Here is a 27,454-nt window from a genome sequence, read left to right as displayed (position 1 = left end):
GGGCCTAGGAGCAGTGTCTGCACGTCAGCGGAGTAGCCCGCCTGTGAAGCTAGCTACACCGCCTGTGTATCTAAATTTTTACTCCAGCTGCTCGTCTGAGTATGGGGTAACACAGATGGTTGAGTCTGTAGAGCTGTTTACTCATACTATTGCCTGGGATTCAGAGGTCTGCTCCAGAGCTTCGGTGAATTTAGATGAGGAAATGATCTGCACTGATGCCCAGATCCAGGCCCAGATGAAGAAGGTTCTGAGCATAATGTAGACCCTCGTTCCCAAACTGTAACTCCTGTTGATGTAGACAATGAGGAAGATGATGATGAGACTGAGATACCTGATTGGAACGAAAACTTTACTTTTCGTTCAGGGCAGGAAGAGGTTGGCTCTGAGGACGATGAGTGTGAGAACACACAGGGTGATGATGACGAGGTTGGAGACCCCAGTTACTGTCAACCCACAGTCCGCCAGTCCATGAGGTCAGAAGAAGGAGGTGGAGGAGGATGCTAGTGACGAGTCTAATGACAAGGTAAGGTTGCACCTTCCTGCACAGAGACGGAGTACTGGAAGCATGTCAACAACTGCATCCTCAACCACAACTGTGCCTCTGAGCACAAGTCGTTGTGGCTCTTCAGGTCGCATGGGCTCTAAGCCTTGCATAGCCTGGTTATTTTTTGAGATCGCAAAGGATGACCCAACTCATGTTGTCTGTAAGATTTGTCACCAAAATCTCACTAGAGGCCAAAAACTGAATAGTTTGAGAACTTCATGCATGAACCGTCACATGGATATGAGGCATAAGTTGCAGTGGGAAGCTCACTGTGCTACAATGCGGCCTAGTGGGCCGGGTCAACCACCGTCTACCCCATCAAGTGCATCCGCGGCCTCTTCTTCCTCTGTGACTGTGGGGACAGCAATCGCACATGGTTTTGGATGCAGACGTTCCACCTCTTTACCCGCAACAGCCAGTGTGATTGGCAGGTCGTCAGTAAATTTGCAAGTGGAAACATCTGCTGGTATTGAGTGCTCTTCGACATCAAGACCTCCATATTTTGATCAATGCAACATAATATCTCTGCCTGCACCTTCCTCACAGACCAGCAGTTTGCTGGGGACACCCTACTCAACCCCGTCTAAGCACGGCAGCCAGCCCTCGGTCCCTCAGATGTGGACAAGTAAAAGGCCATTTCTTCCTAGCCATGACAAAGCTAAGAGGTTGAATTTCGCCATCTGCAAGCTGTTGGCTACAGAAATGCTACCTTTCCGCCTGGTGGACACAGAGGACTTTCGAGACCTTATGTTCGCCGCAGTGCCCCAGTACCAGATGCCCAGTTGCCACTACTTCTCAAAGAAAGCTGTGCCTGCGCTACACCAGCATGTTGCACACAACATCACTGCTTCCTTGAGAAACTCTGTGTGTGACAGGGTGCATTTCATCACAGACACTTGGACGAGTAGACATGAACAGGGGCGTTACATGTCGGTGACTGGGCACTGGGTAACTATGGTGACATCAGGAGAAGGGGCTGCTGTCCAAGTCAATGTCACACATATGCCTTGTATGGCTCACGTTTTGAACCTGGTTGTCCAGCAATTTTTATCCCACTATCCCAGACTATATGGGCTTCTGCAGAGGGCACAGTCGCTGTGTGCTCACTTCTGCCATTCGCATCCCGCAGCTCAACGACTTACATCTCTAAAGAAGTCATTGGGCCTGCCAGTTCACCGGCTGAAATGCGATGTGCCCACACAGTGGAATTCAACTCTGTACATGTTGCAGCGACTGTGGGAGCACCAACGAGCCCTAGTGCAATACATTATGACATATAATAAAGACATCCCACAATGGACAGCAATATTATGGATCTCACACACATACTAGTAGTATAATGTTAGGGAAAGTGCCCGTGCTAGAAATCCTTCAAATATATGTAGGACACTCCCATATAGCTTATAGAAAACCCAAGAGAAAACACATGGAGTACACGTCCCATCTTTAGAAATATAAAAATATACGTTTTTATTTCACAATATTTTAAAACCACAACATCATCAACAAATACAGAACATACAGATAAAAGAGACTAGGGATAGCACTGAAAAAGTCACAGTTACGGTAAACCCCAGAGAATCGCTCATACCATTTTATAATAAAAATGCCATTAAGTGCAAATAGTTAGGGTAAAGAACGCCACCGCATCCAGAAATCTGCAGGTAAATATCTACACCTCCCCCAGTGGGGTGCCGATAGTCCAGAAAAACGGCCTATATCATAACGAAACCGGTTTTGTGGCTCTTACCCATATCATGTAATCTGCGATCTCCAGGGGTCACCGCCGCAGCCCCAACGCGCGTTTCGCGTCGGCTTCGTCGGCCAAACTGTTGAGGAAGGTGCAGGAGCCGAGTAAGAAGTGGAGGACGAACTGGCGCTGGGCATGGAAGACTCATCAAATGAGGGAGACCTTGATCAAATTTCTGTTGTGCGAGGTTGGGGGGAGAGGGCAGAGGAAGGAAGCATGATTCTCACCTCGCCGCCACCAAGACAACAAGGACTTGGTCCTCCTGGATGCGCAAGACACATAAGTGCTTTCTTGCTGCACTACCTGCAACATGACCCTCGGATTGTCGGAATCCGAAGTAATGCCGACTACTGGATTGCCACACTCTTAGATCCCCGATACAAAAGTAAATTTGGCGAAATAATTCCTGCCATAGAAAGGGATTCACGCATGCAGGAGTATCAGCAGAGACTGTTACAGAATCTTACATCTGCTTTTCCACAAAACACCAGTGGTCAGGGCCGTATTTGCCACTAGGCACTTGAGGGCATGTGCCTAGGGCGGGGCAATGTGAAGGGGGCGGCACCTGAGCAAGTTTAAAAAAAAAAAAAATTTTTTTTTTTTTTTTAAGGTTCGGGGGTCACCCCGCCCACCCACCTACCTCAGCCATGGCTGCTGCGGGGGGAGGGGGTCTCGGGTGCAGGGCCGCCCGCTATCCGGGCATTACTTGTTAGTGTGCATCTGGCATCCAGAAATGGGTGCTGTACCTTTAAGCAGCAGGCAGGCCCAAGTGCATCATGGTCCTGATGCCGGTCATGTGACATGCTGCGCGCTCTTCTTAATGTAGGAGCACTGGAGCAGACTGCAGAGCTGAGCAGCATGCCATGTTTGTGGGAGAAGATACTGAAGTCGGCGGGGAGCAGGGAGAGGAGGCGGGCAGTGTGAGAGGAAGCTGCAGAGAGGAGTGAGGTGAGAGAGGAGACGGGAGTCTGCTGATGTGAGTGAGAAGAGGCTGCAAAGGAGAGGAGAGGCTGGTGAGGGGAGGCTGCTAAGGGGGGATATGAGAGGCTGGAGAGGAGATGAGAGGGGAGGCTGCTAAGGGGAGAGGAGAGGCTGGTGAGGGGAGGCTGCTAAGGGGAGGATATGAGGAGATGAGAGGGGAGGCTGCTAAGGGGAGAGGGGAAGCTGCTAAGGGGAGAGGAGAGGCTGGTGAGGGGAGGCTGTTAAGGGGAGGATATGAGTGGCTGCTGAGGAGAGGAGATGAGAGGCTGGAGAGGGGAGGCTGCTAAGGAGAGAGGAGAGGCTGGAGAGGGGAGGCTGGTGAGGGGAGGCTGCTGAGAGGAGAGGCTGGTGAGGGGAGGCTGCTAAGGGGAGAGGAGAGGCTGGTGAGGGGAGGCTGCTAAGGGGAGGATATGAGAGGCTGGAGAGGAGATGAGAGGGGAGGCTGCTAAGGGGAGAGGAGAGGCTGGTGAGGGGAGGCTGCTAAGGGGAGGATATGAGAGGCTGGAGAGGAGATGAGAGGGGAGGCTGCTAAGCGGAGAGGAGAGGCTGGTGAGGAGAGGCTGCTAAGGGGGATATGAGAGGCTGGAGAGGAGATGAGAGGGGAGGCTGCTAAGGGGAGAGGAGAGGCTGGTGAGGGGAGGCTGCTAAGGGGAGGATATGAGAGGCTGGAGAGGAGATGAGAGGAGAGGCTGGTGAGGAGATGAGAGGGGAGGCTGCTGCTGAGGAGATGAGAGGCTGGTGAGGAGAGGAGATGGGAGGCTGGTGAGATGGGAGGCTGGTGAGAAGATGGGAGGCTGCTGAGAGGGGAGGCTGCTGAGAGGGGAGGCTGGAGAGGAGAGGCTGGTGAGGAGAGGGGAGGCTTTTGAGGAGAGGAAAGGCTGCTGGTGAGGAGAGGCTGCTGGTGAGGAGAGGGGAGGCTGGTGTGGAAAGGAGAGGCTGGTGAGAGGGAAGGCTGGTGAGGAGAGAAGAAGGGAGGCTGGTGAGGACAGGGGAGGCTGGTGAGAGGGGAGGCTGGTGAGGAGATGGGAGGCTGTTGAGGAGAGGAGAGGCTGCTGGTGAGGAGAGGGGAGGCTGGTGAGAGGAGAGGCTGGTGAGAGGGAAGGCTGGTGAGGAGAGAAGGGAGGCTGGTGAGGGGAAGAGAGGCTGGTGAGGAAAGGAGAGGCTGGTGATGGGAGGAGATGGGAGGCTGGTGAGGAGATAGGATGCTGCTGAGATGAGAGGCTGCTGAGGAGATGAGAGGCTGGTGAGGAGAGGAGATGAGAGGCTGGAGAGGAGATGAGCGGCTGGTGAGGGGAGGCTGCTGAGGAGAGGTGAGGCTGGTGATGGGAGGCTGGTGAGGAGATGAGAGGCTGGTGAGATGAGAGGCTGCTGAGGTGGCTGCATTCGGCAGGTGGAGGCTGCATTCGGCAGGTGGAGGCTGCTTACGGAAGTGAGGAGAGGCTGCTAAGGGAAGTCTGCGTCCTGCATCCAACAGGGTGAGGCTGAAGAGGGGGTTCCCTTTAGAAATCTGTCAAACCTTGCAACCATGGCAGAATCAACTGACCATGTAATGTGTATGAGATTCACCAGATTCTCACATGACAACTGAAAAGGTTTGCTAAGGCTACTTTCACATCAGCAATTTTCTCCGTTCGCGGCAGATACTGCAGTTTTTCCGCATCTGCCGCGTAACGTATCAGTTACGGGCCGGCAACTCTGCGTTCGGCCTCATTCATTCCCTATGGGACTTGCGGACATGTGCGGCACTTGAGGTTTTGCACTTGAGGCGAGACAAACAAACACGGCTAGCAGCATTTTTTTTCCCTGTTGCTGCAAGTACCGCATTTGCCGGATCGCGGCAAAACCGCAAGTGCCGCGCCGCACATGTCCAAGTCCCATAGGGAATGAATGAGGCCGAACGCACTGTTGCCGTAAGTGATCCGTTACAGATGCGGAAAAACTGCCGCAAATGTCAAAAATCGCTGATGTTAAAGTAGCCTAAGTCACTGCCGATAGTGTCATACTCACCAATGGGGGAGGCAGCACGAAAAGTGCCTAGGGCAGCAGAAACTCTAAATATGGCCCTGCCAGTGGTGCACGTAGTGAATTTCTGAGTTCTAACTTGCCATCCATGGGACTGTCGAGTCAACACTCAAACTGGAACAGTAACATCGTATCTGGTGGTAGCAGCAATTTTTTCCAATCGTTTCAAGAATTTTTTTAGACCATCCTTTGCAAGGCCACAGGAGACAAGAAGTCTGACGCCTAGAGAGGATGGTACAGGAGTTTCTCCAAATTAACATTGATGCCATGACTGTGGAACTGGACCCTTGCTCATTTTGGGCTTCCAATCTGGAAAAATGGCCTGAGCTCGCCACTCACGCCTTGGAGAGCTTGTTGTGCCCTGCAGCCAGCGTTCTCTCTGAACGTGTGTTCAGCGCTGCTAGTGGTGTGCTCCAGTGACAATGTAGACAGACTAACGTTCATCAAGATGAACAAATCCTGGATCCGCAAGGACTTTTCTACCCCTGTGTCATTCTGGGGAGACTAAAAGCTTAATGATTTTTGAAAATCACCTCACCAACCATTTTTAGAAACTCTGCCGAAATTGATGCCACTTAAGTGGTGTCGGTGGCTCAATTTTTGGAAAAAATGGAGTCCCCTTGCTGTGTTTTACATGACATTGGCATCTTCAATTCCAGGTGGGTGGGGTCGCTCTCCCCCCTTTTAACCTTTAGAAACTACATACACTATGGCTTGGTGTAACACAGATGGTTGAGTCTGCAGAGCTGTTTACTCATACTATGGCCTGGGATTCAGAGGTCTGCTCCAAAGCTTCAGTGTCTGCTAGTCAGCAGAGTAGCCCACACATGAAGCAAGCTACACCGCCTGTTTATCTAAGTACTAATTTTTAACTGCATCTAGCCCAGGAAATCCTTTTGGGCCTAGTAGCAGTTTCTGCTACTCAGCAGAGTACCCCACCCATGAAGCAAGCTACACCGCCTGTTTATCTAAGTACTAATTTTTAACTGCATCTAGCCCAGGCAATACTTTGGGCCTAATAGCAGTTTCTGCTACTCAGCAGAGTACCCCACCCATGAAGCAAGCTACACTGCCTGTTTATCTAAGTACTAATTTTTAACTGCATCTAGCCCAGGCAATACTTTGGGCCTAGTAGCTGTTTCTGCTACTCAGCAAAGTAGCCCACCCATGAAGCAAGCTATACCGCCTGTTTATCTAAATACTAATTTTTAACTGCATCTAGCCCAGGCAATAATTTGTGCCTAGTAGCAGTTTCTGCTACTCAGCAGAGTAGCCCACCCATTAAGCAAGCTACACTGCCTGTTTATCTAATTTTTAACTGCATCTTGCCCAGGGAATCCTTTTGGGCCTAGTAGCAGTTTCTGCTACTCAACAGAGTACCCCACCCATGAGGCAAGCTACACCACCTTCTTCCTTTTTCAATCTAACCCTTCGGCTTTGGAGTGTCCGCTCTCCCTCCAGCTCTCTCCTTCTCACAGGTGGACTACCACGTGTATTAACACTGTGGCGAATCTTTTGGGCCCAGGCATAAGAAGTCGTCGAGGTAATGGATAATATGTGCCCCCTTAGAAACGTCATTGACGACCCATTTGAGGAAGCAACTAAACACCTCAAATAGTGAGCAGGATATGGAGCACCCCATGGGCAAACAGCGATTTATGTAGTATTCTCCTTCACAGAAGCAGCCCAATAGGCGGACACTATTCGGAGGCACAGGTAGTAACTGGAACGCCCCCTCAATGTCTGTTTTGGCCATTAGGGTGTCCCTTCCCAACTTTTTGACCCGCCTGATTGCCTCGTCAAAGGAGGTACACTATATAGTACTGTACTTGGTTCCACGTTGATGTTGTCGTTTACTGACCTGCCTCTTGGATATGACAAATGGTGGATTAGTCTGAATGTATTGGGTTCCTTTTTTGGCACGACTCCCAACGGGGGTACGACTACGTCTTCTAAGGAAAGTGTTCTGAATGGACCCGCCATTCTACCTAAAGATATTTATTTTTTAAATGTTTTTGTCACGATGTCTGGGTGTTGGTAGGCTGGTTTTAGATTTTTACTCCAGCCTTTCTTGATTTTAGAAGGGCATGGCATGCCTATATCTGTGTCTCCTCCTCCTTTTACTCCTCCACCTCTTTTATTTCGCATGACTATATGTACTTGTGACTTTTCCATGTGTTTGTTGTGTCTTCTGAGCAGTTTGTCAGCTTTTGGACACCTTTTAAGGTGTTTTCTATGTGTTTTCTATTTGTTTGTACGTGTTTGTGTTTGCCTGCCATTGGTTTCAATGGGGTTCGACGGTGTTCGTCGAACGTTCGACGAACATTCGTCGAACACGCCCCAATTCGATGAACCGAACCGAACTCGAACACTAGGGGGATGGCTCAACACTATTAATGATCTTACTACTGATCAGAGCCGCTGGTGTTTCTCGCGCTGTAATGCAAATGAGAGAGTAGGAAACTCACAATTTTCTGGCTGCCAAATCCAAACAGTAACATGGATTTCTTGAAAAAGTCTGTCATCGGTACGGACCCTGGACTTTACTGTTTGGGTTTGCCCATCTCTAATGACAACCAATCAGCGTCCTGCGATCAAGTCATGGGCTTGCGCTGAGGGGACCATGGAATGATGTGCCCTTGTCAGAGTGTGTTAAATGCCGCTGTCAGAGATTGCCAGATACCTGGCTGGTGATGGCTGTATATTACAGAAAGGCCCTGGGATTCAATGGAGACCATCATTTCTGCTATGCAATCGCTGCATATAGCACAAGTGATCGGGCAATTGCATCTTCAAGTTCCCTAAGGAAGCTAACAAGATCAGTGAAAAGTAGAAAAAAGTTTTAAACAATATAAAAAATAAATAAATAAAAGTTCAAATCACTCCACTTCCCCCCCAGTGAAAATAATGATATTAAAAAATAACAAAATACACACATGGTATCGCCGAGTTCAGAAAATAATAATTTATTTAAATATAAGAACAATTAACTGGATAGTAAAAATCGTAAATGGAAAAAATTCAAGATTGCCAAAATTACGTGTTTTTTTTTATCTTCGCAGTTCCCCAAAAAATGCTGTAACAAGCGATCAAAATTAGACATCTTTCCCAAAATAGTACTAATAAAACCATAATCTCACCCAGCAGGAAATTAGCTATCACACAGCTTCAACAGCCGAAAAATAAAAATGTTACGAGTCTAGGAAAATGGTGACAAAACTCCAACAATTTTTTTTTGCAAACTTCTGATGCTTTTTTCACCACTAAAATGTTTAATAAAACTGGACATCTTTGGTATCTCCGTAATTGTATTGATTAGCTAGAATCATATTGCATTGTCATTTTTACTGCAAAATGTTCACGGCAAAAATAATTCCCAAAATAACAATGTCAGAATTATGGGGGTTTTTTCACAATTTTCCCGCACTTGTATTTTTTTCCCGTTTTCGAGTACATTATGTGGTAAAATAAATGGTGACAGTTAACAGTACAACTCGTCCCGCAAAAAAACAAGCTCTCATATGTCTATGTGAACAGAAAAATAAAACAGTTATGGCTCTGGGAAGTAGGGGAGGTAAAAATGTAAATTGGCTGCGGTGTGAAGGGGTTAAAAGTATAATTTATGTGGAAGTAATGTGGGTTAAATTTCACATATGTAATGTTTGTATATCTTAGTGCACGCTAAGTAATTTATGAATATCTATGATAGATACAAATACTGTAGATTGTAAATGATACAAAGCAAAAAAATATTACCCACAAAAATAATAGTATAAACATAAATGAATGAGAAAACTCAGGCAAGACAAAATGGACTTCTTGTTTTTTGGCCTTAGATAGGGCCAGTTTCATAGAAAGACAGTTAATCTACTAGTCACTTATAAATTCAGTATCACCTCTAGAATTATTGAATAGATTGGAATATTTAAAAAAAAAAAAGGATTTCTTATGAAAATGCTTTTCAGAAAGAGTCATTAAACTTTACTGGAGAAAAAGTCAAGCGTATAAAAGATACAACATGCTAAAATATCAGCAGCAGACATTATAAGAAATAAGTAATTAGTATAGAACATAGCAACAATGTACATTAATTAAAAATTCAGCATCACTAGCATGTCCATTATGTCATTCTCATTCCTGCCAAACACCTGGTGCTAATGCATGACATGGGAGAGCAGCAACTATTTTATGCACTATAAATGTAATGTGCTTAAGGGCCACAGTGATTGGGTATATTATCATTACGAAAACCTTTGTGAATAAATAACTTACGTCAAGTTCGCTGCCAGAGCATTATACTGAAATACTTGTGAAAGCTAAAGTTAAAAATAATAATAATAATTTTCTTTTTTCTTGCAGATGAATGATGATACACAGCTGATCAATATTCATCCGGGAAGATGGTACTAAAGTTATCCAACAAGCAACATATTTCATTCCGCATATAACAATAACAATACCTGTGAAACGGATGCAAGATAAATGTATAGATGTACAGAGAGATATATAGATCATGGTAGTACATCAGATTATGAATTGCTCGATACTAAAAATTCAGGTTCAAATATCTCAACCAAACCCAATAGATCATTTTTCAATAACTAAGTTAGCATACAAGGTTAGGTTAACACATTATTAGGAATATCAAAGCTGGACACCAAAAGTAAAGCTGTTGTCTTAGTAATGTTTCACCAATGTTGTAGAATCATTTACATCAGGGTTTAATGCTAGTTGGAAAATGAGACCAGACACCGAAACAAATTTCAATCTCAAACCATGCAAAATGAGCATGCAGGGTGTTTAAGTCTCCTCACATTGGCATGCCAGACCTGGCATGTCACTCTCCATAAGGAGAAAACTTACCCCTTAAATCTCAAACTACCAAACTCACATAGGACAAAGACTAGGCCACAACTTTTTTTCACACTTCAATCGTAATGTTCAACTTATTCAAATCTCAAAGCAGACACCTTAAAAGGAATCTATCAGCATGTGGGTGGCGGGGACCCTCATGCACCTTCCCTCTCCTGAACGCTGTTCACCTGTGTCACATACCGCACCTCATTGTTCTTTAATGTGAAATGTAATGTATTATGTACTGTGATGTCATGTATTTTCCATATACGGTGTATATGTTTAGGATTAGGGATAGAAGTAGCATAGAGTAATAGCGGGATTAGAATAGAAGGAGGCACATTAGAGATAGAGGCTAGGATAGATAATAGTGTTAGTTTAGGCACAGGCAGCAAGGAGTTATTCAGAAGAGAGGAGTCAAAGCAGAGCAGGGAGATATAGGAAGGGGACTTCCTGCTTGGAAGCGGACTTCGGGGCAGCCTGCCTAAGGGCAGGTTGCATGCAGTTCAGGAGACAGTTACAGGCCATAGGGATAAAGTTGCAGAAGTCAGTAAGGTATCCCAGGTTGGAGAATAGTACAGTCGGGCACCAGCTCAACAGGATCATCCCCAGGAAGGACAAGGGGCTGACAGGGAGCTGATGATGCTGAAGGTACAGATGGGACATGAACTGTCCAAAGGGGCTGCCTAGATGGCAGAGGAAAGGAAAGCGCACAAAGAATAGAGTCTGCCCGCAAGGCAGGGAAAGTACAGGAAACGTTGCCCTGTGTAAACTGTGCTGCTGATGTGATTGATGCCTTGCTGTTTAGCAAAGTTCAACTGCTGGAAAAAAACTGTGACTCTGTGGTGCTTCATGGGGCTAGAATTCCAGCAGACACAGTGAGTACCCATCTCTCCATGTGCAAGGTGCCAGGGTGTTCACTGACTGTTGCTTAATAGACTCGCCCACGACTACCACCCCGTGCCACCTTGTTACATAACCCCGCCCACACCACTGATTGGCAGCTTTCTCTGTACACTGTACATTGGCATGAAGCTGATAACCAGTGGTGGGGCCAGGGTCCCAGCCCTCATATTATGCTCCTCCTAGACTACCTAGCAGAGAGACAGATTCCCTTTAAAAGTACTTTATCACCCCAAAAGTGCTAAATAAACCACTTACAAAGGTATGTCTGGGACTTTGCCATCATACAAATCATACCTGTAGAATAGTTTTTAGTCATTTACTTGCCTGAAAAAAAACTATTTTTTCTGCATGCAAATGTTGTGCCTTCAGTTCACCCTTGCCTTATCCAAAACCTCAGGGCACCGTTTTGCTCTCCTCATCTGCATACTGCGCACTCTGCCATATCTTGATTGACAGCTCTCAAATAAGTGCTGACTTAACTCTATCAGCAGCTCTGCATTTCTGTACAGACACTGCAGAAGCCCAGATGCACTCACATAGTGTCATAGCAGGTTTTTATCATGGCTACTGTCTGCGGCTGCTGCTTGGTACTGTACTGCAGACAGGAGCCAGCAATGAGAGCGCACATTAACACCGAGCATGGCTTGACTCCTGCGGTGTCCATGCAGAAGTGCAGAACCACTGATTGCATTCAGGCAACACGTGCTTGAGCTCTACTATCAAGATATTACAAGGTGCATAGTATGCAAATTTAGGAGGCGCAATGCTACTTGACCATGTAAACAGTGCACTAAAGCCCCCTCATTTGAATACAAATGACATCTAAACCACTAAAATCTATATTATAGGTATGATTACTATAATAGCTCCTATCACTCCTATACACTTCAAGTGGTTTACTTAGAGTTCTGTGTTGTGAATTCTGTGGTCAAGCTCCCTCCTGTGGTCATGAGTGGTACTTCGGCTGGTTCTGTCTATGAGCTTCCTCTGTTGGATGTGAGTGGGGCTGCGGCTTCTGAGTTTCCTTCCTCAGGAGACGAGGTTAAGTCGTTAGGTGCTGCTCTATTTAACTCCACCTAGTTCTTTGTTCCTGGCCTCCAGTCAATGTTCCAGTATTGGTCTTGCTCTCTCCTGGATCGTTCTTGTGGCCTGTCTGCCCTGCATAAGCTAAGTTTTGCTTGTGTTACTTTTGTTTGCAATATTTTCTGTCCAGCTTGCTATATTGGTTTTTCTTGCTTGCTGGAAGCTCTGAGACGCAGAGGGAGCACCTCCGTACCGTTATTCGGTGCGGAGGGTTTTTTGCGCCCTCTGCGTGGTTGTTTGTAGGTTTTTGTGCTGACCGCAAAGCTATCTTTCCTATCCTCGGTCTATTCAGTAAGTCGGGCCTCACTTTGCTAATATCTATTTCATCTCTATGTTTGTATTTTCATCTTTACTCACAGTCATTATATGTGGGGGGCTGCCTTTTCCTTTGGGGAATTTCTCTGAGGCAAGGTAGGCTTATTTTTCTATCTTCAGGGCTAGCTAGTTTCTCAGGCTGTGCCCGAGGCGCCTAGGTCTGGTCAGGAGCGCTCCACGGCTACCTCTAGTGTGGTATGATAGGATTAGGGATTGCGGTCAGCAGAGTTCCCACGTCTCAGAGCTCGTCCTATGTTATTAGTAACTATCAGGTCACTTTGTATGCTCTTAACCACTAGGTCCATTGTGGTTCTGAATCACCAGTTCATAACAGTTCTGGGACTGACAGACTTTAACCCCTTAGTGACAGAGCCAATTTGGTACTTAATGACCAGGCCAATTTTTGCAATTCTGACCACTGTCACTTTATGAGGTTATAACTCTGGAACGCTTCAACGGATCCCGCTGATTCTGAGATTGTTTTTTCGTGACATATTGTACTTCATGTTAGTGGTAACATTTCTTCGATATTACTTGCGATTATTTATGAAAAAAATGGAAATATGGCGAAAATTTTTAAAATTTTGCAGTTTTCAAACTTTGTATTTTTATGCCCTTAAATCAGAGAGATATGTCATAAAAAATAGTTAATAAATAACATTTCCCACATGTCTACTTTACAACAGCACAATTTTGGAAACAAAATTTTTTTTTGTTAGGGAGTTATAAGGGTTAAAAGTTGACCAGCAATTTCTCATTTTTACAACACCATTTTTTTTTTAGGGACCACATCACATTTGAAGTCATTTTGAGGGGTCTATATGATAGAAAATAATGAAGTGTGACACCATTCTAAAAACTACACCCCTCAAGGTTCTCAAAACCACATTCAAGAAGTTTATTAACCCTTTACGTGCTTCACAGGAACTGAAACAATGTGGAAGGAAAAAATGAACATTTAACTTTTTTTTGCAAACATCTTAATTCAGAACCATTTTTTTTATTTTCACAAGTGTAAAAACAGAAATGTAACCATAAATTTTGTTATGCAATTTCTCCTGAATACGCCAATACCCCATATGTGGGGGTAAACCACTGTTAGGGCGCACCGCAGAACTTAGAAGTGAAGGAGCGCCGTTTGACTTTTTCAATGCAGAATTGGCTGGAATTGAGATCGGACGCCATGTCACATTTAGAGAGCCCCTGATGTACCTAAACAGTGGAAACTCCCCACAAGTGACACCATTTTGGAAACTAGACCCCTTAAGGAACTTATCTAGATGTGTGGCGAGCACTTTGAACCCCCATGTGCTTCACAGAAGTTTATAACGTAGAGCCGTGAAAAAAAAAAATTGCATTTTTTCTACAAAAATGATCTTTTTGCCCACAAATTTTTATTTTCACAAGGGTAACAGGAGAAATTAGACCACAAAAGTTGTTGTGCAATTTCTCCTGAGTACGTCGATACCCAATATGTGGGGGTAAACCACTGTTTGGGCGCACCGCAGAGCTTGGAAGAGAAAGAGTGCCGTTTTACTTTTTCAATGTAGAATTGGCTGGAATTGAGATCAGACGCCATGTCGCGTTTGGAGAGCCCCTGATGTGCCTAAACAGTAGAAATCCCCCACAAGTGACCCCATTTTGGAAACTAGACCCCCCATGGAACTTATCTAGATGTGTGGTGAGAACCTTGAATGCCCAAGTGCTTCACAGAAGTTTATAATGCAGAGCCGTGAAAATAAAAAATATTTTTTTTTTCCACAAAAAAGATTTTTTAGCCACCAAATTTTTATTTTCACAAGGGTAACAGGAGAAATTGGACTGCAATAGTTGTTGTCCAATTTATCCCGAGTACGCTGATGTGCCATATGTGGCGGTAAACCACTGTTTGGGCGCACGGCAGAGCTCGGAAGGGAAGGAGCGCCTTTTTGGAATGCAGACTTTGATAGAATGGTCTGTGGGCATTATGTTGCGATTGCAGAGCCCCTGATGTACCTAAACTGTAGTAACCCCCCACAAGTGACCCCATTTTGGAAACTAGACCCCCCAAGGAACTTATCTAGATGTGTGGTGAGAACTTTGAATGCCCAAGTGCTTCACAGAAGTTTAGAATGCAGGGTCGTGAAAATAAAAAATATTTTTTTTTTCACAAAAAAGATTTTGTAGCCCCCAAGTTTTTATTTTCACAAGGGTAACAAGAGAAATTGGACCCCAGAAGTTGTTGTCCAATTTATCCCGAGTACGCTGATGCCCCATATGTGGGGGTAACCCACTGTTTGGGCGCACGGCAGAGCTCAGAAGGGAGGGAGCACCATTTGACTTTTTGAGCGCAAAATTGGCTGTCGTGTTTGGAGACCCCCTGATGTACCTAAACAGTGGAAACCCCCCAATTCTAGCTCCAACCCTAACCCCAACACACCCCTAACCCTAATCCCAACCTCATCCATAATCCTAATCACTAACCCTAACCATAATCACAACCCTTACCCTAAAACAACCCTAATGTCAACCCTAACCATAACCCTAATCAAAACCCTAAATCCAACACACCCCTAATCCTAATCTCAACCCTAACCTCAAACCTAACCCTAATCCCAATACACCCCTAATCACAACCCTAACCTTAACCCTAATCCCAAACCTAACCCTAATCCCAAGCGTAACCCTAATGCCAACCCTAACCCTAATCCAAACCCTAACCCTAATCCCAGCTCTAACCCTAACTTTAGCCCCAACCCTAGCCCTAACTTTAGCCCCAACCCTAGCCCTAACTTTAGCCCCAACCCTAACCCTAGCCCTAGGGCTACTTTCACACTTGCGTCGTTTGGCATTCCGTCGCAATCCGTCGTTTTGGACAAGAAACGGATCCTGCAAATGTGCCCGCAGGATGCGTTTTTTGCCCATAGACTTGTATTGCCGACGGATCGTGACGGATGGCCACACGTCGCGTCCGTCGCGCACTGGATCAGTTGTGTTTTGGCGGAGCGTCGGCACAAAAAAAGTTCAATGAAACGTTTTTTTGTACGTCGCATCCGCCATTTCTGACCGCGCATGCGTGGCCGTAACTCCGCCCCCTCCTCCCCAGGACATAGATTGGGCAGCGGATGTGTTGAAAAACTACAGCTGCTGCCCACGTTGTGCACAATTTTCACAACGTGCGTCGGTATGTCGGGCCGATGCATTGCGACGGCCCCGTACCGACGTAAGTGTGAAAGAAGCCTAACCCTAAGTTTAGCCCCAACCCTAAATTTAGCCCCAACCCTAACCCTAAATTTAGCCCCAACCCTAGCCCTACCCCTAACCTAACCCTACCCCTACCCCTAACCTAACCCTACCCCTAACCCTACCCCTAACCCTACCCCTAACCTAACCCTAACCCTACCCCTAACCTAACCCTACCCCTAACCTAACCCTACCCCTAACCTAACCCTACCCCTAACCCTACCCCTAACCCTACCCCTAACCCTACCCCTAACCTAACCCTAACCCTACCCCTAACCCTACCCCTAACCCTAACCTAACCCTACCCCTAACCCTACCCCTAACCTAACCCTAACCCTACCCCAACCCTACCCCTAACCTTACCCCTAACCCTACCCCTAACCCTACCCCTAACCCTACCCCTAACCCTACCCCTAATTTTAGCCCCAACTGCTGTTCTCCTGCCGGCCGGCAGATGGAGACAGATGGCGGGCGCACTGGGCATGCGTCCGCCATGTTCTGCTGCCGGCGGCCAGGAGGAGCAGCAAGAGGATCCAGGGACCTAGGTGAGTATGCTAGGGTCCCCGAATCCCCCTATTTCTCTGTCCTCTGATGTGCGATCACATCAGAGGACAGAGAATTACACTTTACTTTTTTTTTTTTTTTTTTTTTTTTGCGGTCGCCGGTAAACAGTTAATTACCGGCGATCGCAAAACAGGGGTCGGTAATACCGACCCCGATCGTGCTCTTTGGGGTCTCGGCTATCCCCGGCAGCCGAGACCCCAAAGATTCTCCCGGTGCCGGCCGGCGGGCGCACTGCGCATGCGCCCGCCATTTTGAAGATGGCGGCGCCCACCGGGAGACACGAGGAGCATCGGGGAAGCTAGGTGAGTATTGGGGGGCCTCCTGGGACCCCTTTTCTCTGTCCTCCGATGTGCGATCACATCGGAGGACAGAGAAATTAAAAAGAGATCGCTTTTTTTTTTTTTTGCGATCGCCGGTAAACGGTTAATTACCGGCGATCGCAAATGCGGGGTGGGTTAAAAAAACCCCGAATCATGTTCTCTGGGGTCTCGGCTACCCTCGGCAGCCGAGACCCCGGAGAAAATCGGCCTCTGGGGGGCGCTATGGACTTTTTCCACAGCGCCGTTAATTAACGGCGCTGTGGTTTAAGTACCCTTAGCGGCCGCCGTTAAAAGGCGTATCGGCGGTCGCTAAGGGGTTAAGTTAACTCTGATCCTTGACTAAATCTCTAGAATTAATTCAAAATCAAACCAGACCCAGAAACTTACTCAGACCCTCAGACCAGATTTCTACAACTAACAAGAAAAAGGAAAATATAAAATTCACCCCCGCTGAGCATTCTTTATATCAAAGTATAATAAAATGAGTATGACACCAATATTACAGGCTGATACCAATTGGCATAAGGTAATACAAACAGATCAAGGTCAGTGCAAAAAAAGTATCATCTTTTTTTTCACTGACCTTGATCTAGTTGTAGTACCTTATGCCAGTTAGTATCCACCTATAGTATTGGTGTCATACTCATTTTATTATTCTTTGATATCCACTTTTATATATTCTGACCTTCTGATCACCACACATGCTTAATATTTTGTACTTACTATTGCACTATTATATACAGTGTGTCCGTAAAATCATGGTGTACTTTTGACCAGTCACTGGAAAGCAACAAAAAACAATAGAAATGTGAAATCTGCTCCAAATAAAAGAAAAACTCTCCCAGTTTCATACCTATTCAATGCAGTTCGATGTGGGCTCCATATGTTGCCCTACACATCCAAACGATAGTGAAGTTCTTGCCACACACGGGTAAGGACGTGTGGTGTAACAGAGTGAATAACGTCTATGATTCCCTGTTTTATGGAAGGTCGGCTCATCGCTAAACACAATCTTCTGCAAAAATCTTGCATCATTGTCAATCTCATGAAGCATATCAGTAGCAAACGCGCATCGTTTCGGTCTATCTGCCGGTTTGATAGCGTGCAACAGCCACAATTTGTACCCTGTAAAGCAGAGATGTTTCTTTAACACCTTGTGAACTGTAGTTTTGCTTAAGTGTAATTGTCGAGCACATGCACTCACAGATTTGTTAGGGCTCCTTAGGTAGCTATACCGTATAGCCTCTACAGACTCGTCACTGACTGATGGCCTACCAGAACGGGGTTTCTCCACCAAACTGCCGGTTTCCTTCAACTGCTTATCCCACCGAATAATGTTATTCCTATGTGGTGGTGCTTCGTTATAAATGCACTGATATTCACGTAGCACTTTGGTCACTGATTCAAATTTAGTGAGCCACAGAACACACAGAACTTTCCTCTGTACCATCCACATCTTGACTGGCATGGAAAACCACAAAGCTGGCATAAGCTTGTGGTTGCATGATGTCACAGACCTGGCAGTGTATTAATCATGGTTCAGTTTATCAGGGGTTATCTGACTGAGGGATCAGCAACAGCTTAAATAAATTTGTGTTGTTTGATTGGTATCGTTATCGGTATTGTTATCTCTCCTCATGAACAGGTCTGATATGATTGGGTCAGAGAAAGGCCACCAAAGTGTAAACTATAAATAGATCCTCTGACTGGTCAAAAGTGCACCATGACTTTACGGACACTTTTGGTTCTAAGTATTTCGTATTAGTTGCATATATGTATCATGTTGGCTACTCATTGTCATACTCTCCAGCCTTGAATATCCTGTGTCTTACTGTTCCTTTTAAAATACTACTTTTTTAATTATATTTAATTAAAAAAATATTTTTATCAATATATTGATGCCTTACACTTGTCCTTTATAAGTTCACTCATACATAAAGATCAGATTTATGAGGTATACGACTAATAGTTGTCTTGTTAAAAGATTCTCCAACCTGAGCTATGGATCTCTGCAGTTTCTCCAGAGTGACCAGGGTCCTCTTGGCTGCTTCTCTAGTTAGTCCTCTCCTTGCTTGGGATGTCAGTTTAGGTGTATAGCCATGTCTTGGTAGGTTTGTAGTTGTGCCATACTCCATCCATTTTTGGAAGAAGGATTGAACAGTGCTGTGTGAGATGTTCAGAACTTGAGCAATGTTTTTATAACCTAACCCTGTTTTATTTTACACCTCCACTTTATCCCTGGCCTGTCTGGGGTGTTCCTTGGTTTTCCTGATGCTAGTTGAAGAAAATATTTTCTCAAAGAAACCTCTGAGACCTAGAACAGCAGTCACACTGTGATGGTCTTCAGTAAGGAAGGGGTGTCCTTAAGCTGTCACTGGAACTGGAACCATAACTATCCCGTTTCGGAGGGTACTTGTGAGGGTAGAGAGGCCCGAGTCTCCAACCTTACTATGCTCCTGCAAAAATGCTGGTCTGTTCCCTCCTCCACCCCATAAGGCATGGGACAGAAATGTAAGGTAAACAAGATACAAGGACAAAACAGGTATAACAGAAAACCTCTATCATACAAAGCACTAGCCAACAATAGGAAGGAGGATAGGGACAGGGAGGAATAAACTAAATGGGGACAAGGACCAGGAGATAAACACACATGTACTACAGAAAACCACAGGACACTGCTACAAAAACTCTACTCCAACCACTTAGCTTTAGCACACAACACAGAAATACAAATCTTTCACCAGCAGGGACAAGAAGGTCAAACCAGTTTTTAAAGGAAGAGTTAATGACCAGATCAGAATAAGCTGAAATGGAGCTGCTTGTTCCTGACCAGCATAGAAAGTTTTGTTAACCTTTTTAGCAACAGAGGAAGCAAAATCCATTTAATGCGGGAAACAAATCACATCATCTCTGAAGAAGACCTGCGATTCATTAACCGACGTGACCGTCTAACTCCAGGTCTTCCAGGGGTAGGTGACACCATTGTGACAACACTGAGAAAACTTACACACAGGTGGAATCAATTAACTAATTATGTGACTTCTGGAAGCAATTGGTCACTCAGGATTGTATTTACAGCTATCAGACTACAGGAGATGGAATACAAATGCACGTCACAATTTTCAGCTTTGTAGTTTTGAAATAATTAGAAAAGAGTATATCATTTCCTTTACCCTTCACAAACACTTGCTACTTTGTACTGATATATCACATAAAATTCCAATAAAATACATTTAAGCTTGTAGATGTAATGTGAAAAAATGTGGAAAAGTTAATCGGAGATGAATACTTTTTCAAGGCACTTTATGTGCCACTGCACAATATAATCTGACGTTAGCGATCATCAGGACCTTGTGTACCAATTATTGTCAGTATTTCCATTCCTGAAGCAGACCTACCTTTATAGATGAATTTCTGTAGACACTGCTCTCCTAAACTGCATCTGTGACTGAAGGTCTACAGCTTATGGACAGCGTCCTTGGCCACCAACTCCAATGAACTAAGATATCGACATCACAGTGAATCCGTAGAACTCAAGAACAGTCAAACTAAGGGCATAATACAATAAATGCACAGTAGATTACTGATACAAAAGGAACAAAAATTCAGGTAAAGCAAGGAGGAGTCATAAAGAGAATGGAATATTCAGCCGTATGTTAACCAATATTTTAAATTGCAGTAATGAAATAAAGCAGGTACAATACATGTGTTACAGCAGAGAGATGGCTGTTCTGAGAAGCATGGGTCATCATTTGGTAAATGACCAATGTCGCATTATTATGAATGTAACACCTGATTCTCTTGCATTTTCATTCCTTTAACCTTAAAATATGTGGTACAGGATACTGTAGCAGCATGAAGATATCATTAAAATAAAAATAATACATTTACATTAGAAGCTAATAAAGAGTCTTCTAATTAAAAAAATAGCAACTCTGAGCAGGGCTGCCACTAGAAATTTTGGGGCCCCATACTGGCAAAAGTTTCGGGGCCCCCTTGAAACTCCGCCCAGGCTCCACCCCAGCCCCGCCTCCAGGCTCCACCCCACGAACTGTCCACAGTCCCACCGCTCTCTCTTGGAAAATCTCCACTTCTCACCTATCACACATTGACAGTTCCCATCACCAGATCACACATATAGCCGGCAGCTTTTGTTTTGGCCAAAAGATTTTTTAAGCCGCCACCATAACACGGTAGACACTTTTGGCCAGGCCCTACTCTACTGTAACCTACTAAATATTTGTTAAAATATGCAATACAATTTAGGTATATTTTTATTTATTTTTCAATTTTTAAAATGACCTATAATACTACATACAAGGAACAAATACCACCGCACTATGACCAGATGACATATTACCACCACAGTGATCGAATAATATAAAATACAAGGAACAAATACCGCTACACCATGACCAGACCACATATTACCACCAATGACTGAATACTACAAAACTGATCAGTAATAAAAAAAAAAACCCACAATACTATCACCATCAGTGCCATTATACACAGGAGATCTGTAATTAGTAAGCAGTGTCTGTGTACAGGTAATACAGTGATCACCGGTGACATTATACACAGGAGCTCTGTATATAATGTATAGGTAATACAGTGATCACTGGTGACATTGTACACAGGACCTCTGTATATAGTATACAGTGTATAGTGTCAATGTATAGGTAACACTGACTCACCAGTGACGTCTCTAGGTGAAGTCCTTCATCTTTCATCCAGCACAGACCGCCATCACTTCATCCAGCCAGGACTCGTCTCTGCAGGAAATAAAACAGTTATCTCGAGTTCCGCTTGTAGAACACATTACTTAATTTTCCCAACTTCTACATTACACCACATGAAGAAGGCAACATAGTATCACTCTACACAGTAACAGGACCTTCCCCCCATTTAAAACAGTATACTCAAAAAATAAAATAAATACATCACTGCAATAATAATATCCCTTAATTAGCCCCTATGGTAATATTCGCCATCCTAGCCCCCGTGTGTCTCATTCCAGGCTCCAGCCATATGTTCTCCCATCCTGCCCTCATGGGTATCCATTCTGCCCCATATGATCTCCCCATCCTGCCCCATCTGTCTCCATCGTATCCATCCTGCCCCATCTGTCTCCATTCTGCCCCATCTGTTTCCAATCCTGCCCCATCTGTGTCCAGCACTCTGCCCCATCTGTGTCCAATCCTGCCCCATCTGTGTCCAGCACTCTGCCCAGTCTGTGTGCAATCCTGCCCCATCTGTGTCCAATCCTGCCTCATCTCTGTCCAGCACTCTGCCCCATCTCTGCCCAGCACTCTGCCCCATCTCTGCCCAGCACTCTGCCCCATCTCTGCCCAGCACTCTGCCCCATCTCTGTCCAGCACTCTGCCCCATCTCTGTCCAGCACTCTGCCCCATCTCTGTCCAGCACTCTGCCCCATCTCTGTCCAGCACTCTGCCCCATCAGTGTCCAGCACTCTGCCCCATCAGTGTCCAGCACTCTGCCCCATCAGTGTCCAGCACTCTGCCCCATCAGTGTCCAGCACTCTGCCCCATCTCTGTCCAGCACTCTGCCCCATCTCTGTCCAGCACTCTGCCCCATCTCTGTCCAGCACTCTGCCCCATCTCTGTCCAGCACTCTGCCCCATCTCTGTCCAGCACTCTGCCCCATCTCTGTCCAGCACTCTGCCCCATCTCTGTCCAGCACTCTGCCCCATCTCTGTTCAGCACTCTGCCCCATCTCTGTTCAGCACTCTGCCCCATCTCTGTTCAGCACTCTGCCCCATCTCTGTCCAGCACTCTGCCCCATCTCTGTTCAGCACTCTGCCCCATCTCTATTCAGCACTCTGCCCCATCTCTGTCCAGCACTCTGCCCCATCTCTGTCCAGGACTCTGCCCAGCACTCTGCCCCCCCGTGTCCAGCTTTACTGCCCCCTGGCCCCCACCCTGTGTCCAGCTTTACTGCCCCCCGGCCCCCACCCTGTGTCCAGCTTTACTGCCCCCGGCCCCCACCCTGTGTCCAGCTTTACTGCCCCCCGGCCCCCACCCTGTGTCCACTTTTACTGCCCCCCGGCCCCCACCCTGTGGCCAGCTTTACTGCCCTGGGGCACCCCCCCGCATCGCCGCTCTCAAAAAAAAAAGTTCTACTTACCTGCCACGCTCCTCTCTCCACGCAGCTGCACCGTGCACTCGCCGGCGACTGACAATGACGTCAGACGCCGGCGACCTGCACACTGCGGCTGGCGGCTGTTAACTATTGACGTGCGGGCGCGGGCCCGCATGTCAATAGCGTACAGCTGTAGCGCCGGCCGCCGCTAATGGCCCGGTTCAGCCTGCGGCTACCGGTAGGGGCCCGGTGAGCAGGTAAGAGGGGGCCCGATGCGGGCCCTCTCTGCTCACCGGGCCCCATACGCCAGTCACGGCTGTAATGCCCTGATGGCGGCCCTGACTCTGAGTCTAAAATAGCACCAGTCACCAGTGTGAACATTGCAAGAGTTCTCATTTTTATTAGTGATGAGCGAATATACTCGTTACTTGAGATTTCCCGTGCATGCTCGGGGGTCCTCCGAGTATTTTTTAGTGCTCGGAGATTTAGTTTTCTTGCCGCAGCTGAATGATTTACATCTGTTAGCACATATATATATATAAGTACATGTGGGGGTTGCCTGGTTGCTAGGGAACCCCCACATGTAATCAAGCTGGCTAACAGATGTAAATCATCCAGCTGCGGCGAAGAAAACTAAATCTCCGAACACTAAAAAATACTCGGAGGACACCCGAGCGTGCTCGGGAAATTTCGAGTAACGAGTATATTCGCTCATCACTAATTTTTATCCAACACTTTTGTGAAATTAAATTAAAAAAAAAAATGTTTAAAAATACATATAATACCAGAAATCTGACTTAAACAATAGGTATTTTTTTAATTATACAAAAGATTATGCATCTCTTTAAATGAATGCAGGAACAGTTTTTAAAAAAAATATATTGCATATTTGTATAACCTATCTGTAAATAAAGAATAAGGCTGGAAATTTTATAGCCTCATATAACGTATCAGTATATAATGAAACTGAAGTACTCCTTTAGATACACATTTAGCTATTTCAAAGTCAAGTCTAGTTCCCTTTCCATGGCCAGTCTGATCCTCTGATCCAGAGAAATCAGCACTTGAATTGATATGTAAATGAAGCTGAAGAACCATTTTCAGATCTGAAGACTCTGTCATTCCAGTTCTATTTTCTGCCCTGCACCACCTCCACCTGCTTGACTGACTACTTATTTCCTTCAAGTCGCACAATTTAGAGGCTGTCAGTCAAGAAGGAGGAAGCAGCTCTTTGTGGGGAATAGAGCTGGAGTGACAGAGGCTTCAGATCTACAGCCTCAGTTGCAAATCAATTCAAGTTACTAAAATATTATAGCAGGGAAACTTTTTTAGTTACCGTAACTGGCAACATTATAATATTGCAAGCCGGGACACACAAAAAACTCTCATTTGCTTTGCCAAAAATGTATTACCTATCACATGGATCTCAATGGCTGCCATGTTAGTTTATTATTTCCTACTGTAAATATTTTTTTAGCTTATAACAAAAAAAAGATAAAAATTCACAAGATGTGTGAGCATGACCTCAAAAGTTTAAAAAATATGAAATAAATATAAACAAGTCTATACTGTACATATAATGTGTTTCCTTTATATGTATTACCAATATGTCAGATATACAATAATTACAATATAGACTAAATGGAATATACGTCTGTCCACATATAAAGCATTTGAAGAGATTTGCAATTTCAAGGGTTTTGTGAAGACACCTACCTAATCATTAAAAACAGCTATTAATGAAAAGTATTTAATAACTAAAAAAGATAGATATTGATAGAGATAGACAGAAAGATACATGATAGATAGATAGATGATAGATAATAGATAGATAGATAGATAGATAGATAGATAGATAGATAGATAGATAGATAATAGATAGATAGATAGATAGATAGATATGAGATAGATAGATAGATAGATAGATAGATAGATAGATAGATAGATAGATAGATAGATTAGATAGATAATTAACAAATAGATAGATAGATAGATAATAAATAGATAGATGATAGATAGAGAGATAGATAGATAATGATGATGATAATAGATAGATAGATAGATAGATAGATAGATAGATAGATAGATAGATAGATGATGATAGATAGATAGATAGATAGATAGATAGATAGATAGATAGATAGATAGATAATTAACAAATAGATAGATAGATAGATAGATAGATAGATAGATAGATAGATGATATATAGATAGATAGATAGATAGATAGATAATTAGATAGATAATAGATAGATAGATAGATAGATAGATAGATAATGATGATGATGATAGATAGATAGATAGATAGATAGATAGATAGATAGATGATGATACATAGATAGATAGATAGATAGATAGATAGATAGATAGATAGATAGATAGATAGATAGATAGATTAGATAGATAATTAACAAATAGATAGATAGATAGATAATAAATAGATAGATAATAGATAGAGAGATAGATAATGATGATGATAATAGATAGATAGATAGATAGATAGATGATGATAGATAGATAGATAGATAGATAGATAGATAGATAGATAATTAACAAATAGATAGATAGATAGATAGATAGATAGATAGATAGATAGATGATATATAGATAGATAGATAGATAGATAGATAGATAATAATTAGATAGATAATAGATAGATAGATAATGATGATGATAATAGATAGATAGATAGATAGATAGATAGATAGATAGATAGATAGATAGATAGATAGATGATGATACATAGATAGATAGATAGATAGATAGATAGATAGATAGATAGATAGATAGATAGATTAGATAGATAATTAATAAATAGATAGATAGATGATATATAGATAGATAGATAGATAATAAATAGATAGATAGATAGATATTAGATAGGCAGATAGATAGATAGATAGATAGATAGATAGATAGATAGATAGATAGATAGATAGATAGATTATAGATAGATAGACGATAGATAGATGATGATGATGATGATGATGATAATAGATAGATAGATAGATAGATAATACATAGATAGATAGATGATAGATAGATAGATAGATAGATAGATAGATAGATAGATGATGATGATAATAGATAGATAGATAGATAGATAGATAGATAGATAGATAGATAGATAGATAGATAGATAGATTATAGATAGATAGACGATAGATAGATGATGATAGATAGATAGATAGATAGATAGATAGATAGATAGATAGATAGATAGATAGATAGATAGATAGATAGATAGATAGATTAGTTAGATAATTAATAAATAGATAGATAGATAGATAGATGATATATCGATACATAGATAGATAGATAATAAATAGATAGATAGATAGATAGATAGATAGATAGATAGATAGATAGATAGATAATAAATAGATAGATAGATAATAGATAGATAGATAGATAGATAGATAGATAGATAGATAGATAGATAGATAGAAAGAGGGAGAGGTAATTTATAAATTGACCCATTAATGGGAAATACTATATAAGGACACTGCTTCTTTCTGCTGGCCTCAAAAAAAGCATTACTGGCTCAATGACAGATTCCACAAGAATCAATAGGCAATCAATACTTTTTTTTGGTATCACATGAAGCATGTTTCTATAAAAAGCATGATCCAGTGCCTCAATAATACAGGCAAGGAGGGCTTGTCTTGTTATCCTAGCTCAATTATCTCTTAAGTGCTTCTAGAAGTTGGAGGGTGATTGAGGGGCACCGGGTTTTATGGGCTTTTCTACTTCAGGTTACACCACAGCACTGTTACAAAATACAACATCTCTCTGCTCTTGCAGGTCTACCAGAAGACTCCCTCCTCCAGATACATTTGTGGATCTGAAGAACTGTGTCTGGACGGTGGGATTCATTCGTTATGGACAGATTTGCTAACGACCTGTCATTTTGTGGATCAGTCAGGCTAATATTTTTGGCTGCCATGAATTCACATGCTGCAGCTGAGACTTGTGGTTCCACAAGATTGGAAAAACCACTTTCTGTGGAATATCATAACCCTGCGGACGTTTCTAAGTGTAAATATCAATTATTTTGTATTGAACTGCATTGCATGTGTCTCCAATATAGACCACAGTGAAATCACTGCAGCACTGATACATTTTCAATTAGACTTCAGGAATCTTCAGTTTTAAATGTAAAGTAGAAAGTATCAATGATGTATTATATATGTATATATGTATACATCTATATATATATATATATATATATATATACATACTATGGGGATATAGGACACATGCTGGGATATGATGACAGGGGAAGTAACTGGCTTTTACTATGCAGAATGTTAATTATTCATTATACACTATATTACTCGATAGCCAAGGAATAAAATTCTACCCCCCAAAAAAGTAAAAGTTAAAATATACGTTTACATTTTATGCCGATAGTCAATAAAATCACAGATGTTGCTATAAATCACTACCAGTTTTTTTTTTTCACATTTTCATCAGTAAATATGATTTCATAGCTAAATGTTTTCGTTCTAAGTGCACCATTAACAATTTCATTATAGGGTATTTAAAATAGACATTTCCATCTAAAATCCAATCAGGAATCAACACTTTACCTGGAGGCATTAAATTATCATCTTGATTTTGCATTTGTAAACTGGCAGAGAAAAGTGTGACTTCTGGATACTAAGAGGTCAAGTGCGACTGCTCAAATATTTTTCTTACAAAATGACGGATTTATTAGACAAATAAGGAGTCCGGCTGAAGCAAAACCCCCAGTGATTGAATTCTGACGTTAAGTCAACAACAACTTCA

At 43.6% G+C, this 27,454-nt stretch overlaps 1 long non-coding RNA gene across 2 annotated transcripts in view; it reads right to left on the bottom strand.

Annotated features, from left to right (window-relative positions):
- LOC138672230 (uncharacterized) overlaps window positions 1–27,454 on the bottom strand; it is a 73,102-nt gene that overhangs the window by 40,006 nt on the left and 5,642 nt on the right. The window contains exons 2-3 of one of the 2 annotated variants that reach the window (XR_011319656.1): window positions 21,259–21,336; window positions 19,960–20,109 (exon numbers count right to left, since the gene is read on the bottom strand). This is a non-coding gene — a long non-coding RNA (uncharacterized lncRNA). The remainder of the gene's footprint in view (window positions 1–19,959; window positions 20,110–21,258; window positions 21,337–27,454) is intronic. The other variant, XR_011319655.1, reaches the window with a different exon arrangement.

This window comes from Ranitomeya imitator, chromosome 3 (assembly GCF_032444005.1).
Source record: "Ranitomeya imitator isolate aRanImi1 chromosome 3, aRanImi1.pri, whole genome shotgun sequence".
In the NCBI taxonomy this organism is placed as follows: Eukaryota; Metazoa; Chordata; class Amphibia; order Anura; family Dendrobatidae; genus Ranitomeya; species Ranitomeya imitator.
The sequence above is the reverse complement of the archived record's forward strand: the minus strand, read 5'-3'. Positions and strand labels throughout refer to the sequence as shown.